The following is a 6,737-nucleotide window of genomic DNA, read 5'->3' as shown; positions in this document are numbered from 1 at the left end:
CTGGCGGATCTTGTCTCCGCTTGTGCCGAGGCAATGTTTTTATGAGTTAGAGGCGACTCGCTTCACTGACGCTTGTAAATAGCCGTTGCTTCAGACGCCTTTGATACTGAGCCACATTCGGTGCATATGCTGTTGGTGAATGGCTTTTTTAGCACTGAACGTATCGAAGAAAACACTTTTGCTTTTGCATTTTACGTGCTTATTTCTATACATGATCGCGTCCAGGATTCCAAATCTAATGGCAGAAAATTCTTATGATAGTGGTATTATTGTGTTTGGTATGAAATGCGAGTTTAATGACTGTGAAAGTGCGAGAAATTTTATTCGTAATCAATACGTTTTTGAACAAAATAGTCAGTGCTTGCATAATATACCGAAACCATGCGTGATGAAACTAAATGTTAGTTAGATGCTATTTGCATGAATTTATTAAGAGCGTTGAGCCGCATCTGTGCGAGATCCTGTGTAGCATCGGCACCAATATGAAAATTGCCAAATGAAATAAATCTCATCTTGTTAAAACAGCGCCGCGGACGTAAATAGATCAAAATACGCAGTTTTATCTGATATGACAGGAGCCCCTCGCGGGATTGTGCCGAGCCCGGTTGCTTTCCACATTTACAGGTTATAAATTACGTTCCGGACACTATTCACACCTTCATCAATGTTCGGCTTTTTGTAAATGGCTTCCTAATTTATGCCAAAATAGCAAGCCTAAGGAAGAAGCCTTTATTTCTGCAGTAGATGTTTTAGTGACTGGGGCGTTAAACGGAACGGGAAAATGAACCACAGTAAGACCATGTTACAATAGTAAAAAAGAAACAAGAGATAAATTACACACTCCTTGCTCGTGTCCTCTGTCTTCCTCCAGTTCCGCCGGAAATCTGCAGTCACGCAAGGTCAACTGGCCGAAGTTCATGCTATAATATACTCACCCATTTCCTAGAAATGCAGGAAGCTCATAAGATGTGTAAATCACTTCAAGCACTTAGGAATCACCGTATCGCAGTACATGTTTTGGTGACTGGTGTGTAAAGCGGAACATGAAAATGTCACAATAGCAAAAAAAAAAAAAAAAGAAAAGAAACGAGAGATAAATTACACTGCTTGCTCGTGTATTCTGTCTTCCTCCAGTTTCGCTGGGAAATTTGCAGTCACGCAGGGCCAACTGTTGTAGTAGGCAGTACCCACTTGCAGTGGGCCTTCCCGACGAGATTTGTCCGTGGACATAAAAGCCCTCTTAGAGAATTGTCAACAGCTCACCGTAGATTATGATTTGCTACTCTACGCAACCCGTGTGGTGGTGCCACTCACGTGCAGGAAAGAAATTTTGCGCCTTTTGCACGAAAGTTACTTCGGCATCACGAAGACATAAGCCCGCGTAAAGGACTCTGTTTGGTGGCCTACAGTGGCCAAAGACATCGAAACCACCGTAAAACATTGCCAAGAATGTGTCAAGACACCCAGCAACCGCAAAATGCCCTTTCAGAGTAGCGAGGTTCCTTCAAGACCATGGTAGAGAGTTGAAATGGACTTTATCTTGTTCAATAGCCACTGGTGGTTGATTGTGAGTGTTTACTACTCCAGATATCCGAAACTGACTCGTCTAAAGAAGCTATCATCGAGTACAGTGATTGCAAAACATTGCAAATCAAGTTTCGCCCGACACGGCATTCTAGAGGTGGTGGTCTCCGACAATTGTCAGCAGTTTTCGTCCTCTGGCTTCACCCAGCTTGCTCAAGAATACATCACATAAAGCCCACACTACCTTCAGAGCAACGGACTCGGCGAGGTTGCTGTACCTGATCCTCTTATCCTACAGGGCGACTCCATTGAAAAATGGCTACAGCCCCTCTGAATGGGGATGCGGTTACGGGCAAAGCTTCCCTTATTCCCGGAATGCTTGTTTCCCATTAGTCAAGAGGTCACTAAACTCAGGAATTTTGAAACCCAATACCGCGAACAGCAGCGAAGAAACTACGATAGACGACATGGCGTGCAACAACTTTCCAACCTTCTGGAAGGGGATGAAGTTTGGGTGACGGACTTAAAGCGAAAAGGGACCGTGGTGGCATCCTCGGGCGAGCCTAGATCGTTTATGGTTGACACCGGAGACGGCACTGTGCGGCAAAATCGGACCCATCTTGTCCCTTTTTATCAAGCCTGCGGAAGAGAAGCGAGAGAACCAAGACGCCTATGAGGCATCTCTACACACACGCAGACAAGGCATCTCTCGGTGACGGCACGGACGTAACGCTCCCGGAGATTTCAGTTTCTCCAAGAGATTTACACACAGCTTGCGTTAACGTCTTCCACGTTAACGTCTTCCACGTTAACGCCTCTTGTATTGTTCGCCTTGCAGCTTACAGAGGGCAATATTCCCTGTTAAAACACAGTAAAACCCTCTTTCACTGTGTATTAACTTTCATGCTTGGGGGAGTACGGCGAGACAATTTAACCTCTAGGCTTCTGAATATTTGTCTAAATAAAATGTTTATTTTGCGGTTAGTGCTATATTTGTTCAAGCTGGCAACCGTTATAAAGAAAAAAGAACGGAACCCTGGCGCATTTGATGATTGCATGATTGCTTTTCTTCATCAGTTGTGGAATGCAGCAGCCCTACTAGGCTTTAACGGCCTCATTGAGAACAGCATGGAAAAGTAAAGAAAATTAAACTGACTTCATTTTAAATGACAACATACTCATCTCCTCACCTTCTTCATCCTTGCCCCGCTTTCGCTACGGAGGCGGCGGTAAATCATTCCTTAACTTGCCCTGGACTTCAAGTGGAAAGCCAGCTGCACCTAGGCCGCCATAACTATCCTCCTAAACGTTCAACAGGCACAAGGATCTCGATACATCGGCCCAACCACCAAGTCAAGCTGTCATTTACAGCCGAGAGAGGCCTGCATCTCTGCATCCGAAGCTAGTGTGGACAAATTAATAAATAAAATTAGGTAACCCAACCCGAACCCCTTGAATCACAATGAGCCTGAAGCAGTATAAAATATAGACGTAGAGACACAAGATCACAGAAGAGAAAATTTTACATTGTAGAAACAAAAATGAGGGTCTACTACACAGCCGAGGGGGAGGGGGATGGGATGATGGTGGCTCAGCTTGGACACTTGAGCTGAATGTCATACCTTTGCAATAAAAAAATACAATAAAACAAGCAGACACGGCCGTTCTTTCGAACGCCCAGCTTTATTCTCTCTTCATCGTCGTCCTCTCCTTCGCTCCTGCACTCTTCACTTCGTCGTCGGCGGAGTACATCACTCTCGGCTACGACTGCGGTCCTTAAATGCATCACCCCACATCGCTGCTGTTGCATTTGTTACACATGGCGGTTTTGTTTTTCCAGACTGTCCTCTTGCGGAGCCAGGAGGAGGTTCTCATCTTGCCACGTGGGCGTTCCGCCACGGCCTTGTTCGGTCATGCACCTGAGAGTTTCTTCAGTGCCACTTGCTTGCTGGCGGCTTGCTCTAACCAGTCTTGCAGGCGAACGACCCTCCTCTTCAACCGCGACACGTGCACTGTGAAATTGTTTCTCCGCCGCCCGTCTGAACGTGCCTGAAACGCCGCAGTACACACACGCCACGTATTGTCACCTAAGCGCTCAGTGATTACGTAGGGCCCATCATAATTCGCGGTCAGCTTACGCCCTGCTGTTTGTAGGCCGCGTCGCACCCAGACCTCGTCTACAACTTTATAGTAAGGAGCTGGTTGATGTCGGCGGGCATAGTTGCGTTTTTCCGCCTATCGCGCACGAGATGCTCTTTTCCGTTCTGTCCTGATGCGCTGACAAGCTGCCTGTCGTGGTACAGGGGTCCCGATGTTAATAGGTGTTTCCACGTTGCACATTCCTGCATGTTGAGGCTGTTCGTATACAATCTTATAAGGCGTTGTTCCTGCAGAACTTTGCACAGAAGTGTTGACAGCGTAGGCCGCCGCTCGGAGGTGCTGGTCCCAATTTGACTCGCCTTTTTTGTTGTTCATGCAGAAGGGAGCGAGTTGCGATTGTATGATCTGATTCGTCCGCTCGGTGAGACCATTCACTTGAGAGTGGTACGCCGATGCGAAGGGGGCTCACCTCCCGTCCGGCGCAGGTAGGTACGGATTTCGCGACTCCGGAAGGTGGTTGAGCGTTCCAATATTAGTTTTCGTGGAAGCCCGTGCCGTCATTCGAATAGGTATTGTAAAAATTCAACGACGTAGTGTGCAGCGAGAGAGGATACAGCAGCAACATGTACAAATTTTGACAGATAATCTACAGCCACCAATATGTACCGGTTGCCCACTGCTGATGTCGGCAGAGGTCCAATGTGGTCAATGCCCATGGTGTCAAATACAGTCTCAGGCAGAGGGATTGGCGTTACAAGCCCGGGCTGACAACCTGGAAGACGCTTGTACTGCTGGCAGACTTCGCAGCTGGCAACGTACGCGCGGATGTTGCTGCTCATCTTGGGCCACCAGAAGCGTTCCTGCGCCTTTCGCAACGTAGCTCGCTGACCAATGTGCCCTCCTGTGGGGGAGTCGTGAATAGCGGGGAGCACCTGCCCACGGAGAGCAGCAGGAAGTACGAGGAGATGCTGTTCTTCCTTGCGGTTTTTGAGCCAATGTCGGCGGTATAAATTAGCGTCCCGCATGAGAAACTTGCAGTTGCTTCCAGTGTCCCCAATGGAAGCCATGATAGCCACCAAATCTCTGTCCTAGCTTTGTGTCTTCTTTATATTTTGCTGGCGAAAAGCAATCTTTCGCTGTACCGAGCCCGAGAGAAGCCGTCACCACTGGGGTGTTGTGACAAGGCATTTGCAATACGGTTAAGAGCCCCGGCCCGATGCCGCACATCATATGTGTATTTTTAGAGTGATTATCCAGCGAGCGAACTTGTGCTTGTGGCGCTGCTTCGTGAACGTCCAAGCGATTACGGAATTATTCGTTGCGATGGTGAGTTTCCGTCCGAAAAGGTAGTGGCGAAACTTATCGTCGACTCTCCAGACCACCGCCAAACATTCTAACTCTTTGGAGTGGTAATGGCGTTCAGCAGCGGACAGTTTGTGACTAGCGTATGCAACGACGTGCTGAGCACGCTGTGAGTCGCGCTGGAGAAGAACCGCGCCCAGGCCGACCTGGCTGGCGTCAGTGTGCACTTCAGTGTGCCAGTCTTCGCGAAAGTGGCTAAGTGCTGGGCACTGGGTCAGTTGACCTTGAGCGCTTGAAAGGCTTGTTGCCGTTCACCTCGTATAAAGTTCTCGCCCTTCTTTAACAAATTTGTGAGGGAGCTGTTGTGGTGGCAAAATTGGCTATAAATTTTCGTAAATAGGAAGTCATGCCAAGGAACGTCTGGAGCTGCTTCACACTGTTAGGTGTGGGGTAATTCGTGACGGCCGCTATTCGCTCTGGGAGCGGGTGAATGCCCTCCGAAGAAATTTTGTAGCCGAGATAGGAGATCTCCGACAGTCCAAACTTACATTTCTCTCGGGTTATCCGGAAGTCAGCTTGGTATGATAAGACAGGAACCTTATCCAGATTCCGGAGATGCTCATCTTCGCTGCCGCCGAGGATCAAAATGTCATCGAGGTAGACCACACAGGCGTGGTCTTTGAGAGAGCCGAGAACCATGTTCATAGCGCTCTGGAAAGTGCGTGGAGCTGTACGTAGCCCGAAAGGCATGCGATTGAACTCGTACAGCCCGGTAGGGGTGCGAAAAGCAGTCTTATGTTTATCCTCTTCGGCGACGTTGATCTGCCAATACCCCGAGCGCAGGTCTAGAGATGAAAAATATTTCGCGTGTCGGACGGCGTCAATTGTGTCGTCCATACGGGGAAGCGGATAAGAGTCTGGTATTGTGTGCTTATTGAGCTCTCTGTAGTCGACGCAAGACCTCAGAGGGCTATTTTTCTTGCGTGCGAGAACAACAGGGGCTGCCCAAGGGCTCGAGGAGGGTCTTACGACGCCAGCAGCCAGCATGTCGCGTACCTGCTCAGCGATGACCGTTCTCTCACGCTCTGCGTAGCGCCTCAGCGGAATGGTTATGGGCGGGTGATTGTCGGTTACTTACCTCGTGATTGTCGGTTACACCACAGGTGAAATAATTCAGGAGACACTTAGGACCGCATTTAAGGATAAGACGCGAGACAGCACTAGTGGCTCTCATCAGCGCCTTTTGCGGATCATCGGTCGCGTACATGCACATTGCTAATCGCTGATCGCGTAATTTCTCCCACCGTTATCCAACTCCTACCCATTGGTGAACATTCGTAATATATCACTTTGTGTGGAAGGCCACGAGTCCGCTTGAACCTAGTCATACGAACGTATACCTGCCCGACCCAGGGGCAGCGTGTCTAAATAGGGATCTAAGGAAGCATTCGCTATCTCAAAGGCGAATTCCGCGTTGGCAGCACCTGCCATGGTCTGCTCACCTCGCACAAACCGAGGACACAGCCAGTGCGCGGTTATGACAACTGCCATTTTTACTAACACTTGCCGCAGCAACGCCGTGAGTTTTCGGTCACTTCGCCGATACCGAATATTCAGGCGAAAGTCTTCAATGGCTCATAGTGTCATTCGCAGAAGGTGTCACACTTTTTGAACACTCCAGGTCATGTGATGCCACCCAAGGTCAAGGTGGTCACAAGTCATAGTCAAGGTGGGCCACCCTGGGCCCACGCCGCCCAAAGAGGCACGTATTAGCTTTGGTTACGTAGGAGGGAGGCGGTAGCTGGCAGCTG

Source organism: Amblyomma maculatum, chromosome 3 (genome assembly GCF_055883805.1).
Source record: "Amblyomma maculatum isolate TAMU_Amacu chromosome 3, ASM5588380v1, whole genome shotgun sequence".
NCBI classification, from domain to species: Eukaryota; Metazoa; Arthropoda; class Arachnida; order Ixodida; family Ixodidae; genus Amblyomma; species Amblyomma maculatum.
The sequence above is the reverse complement of the archived record's forward strand: the minus strand, read 5'-3'. Positions refer to the sequence as shown.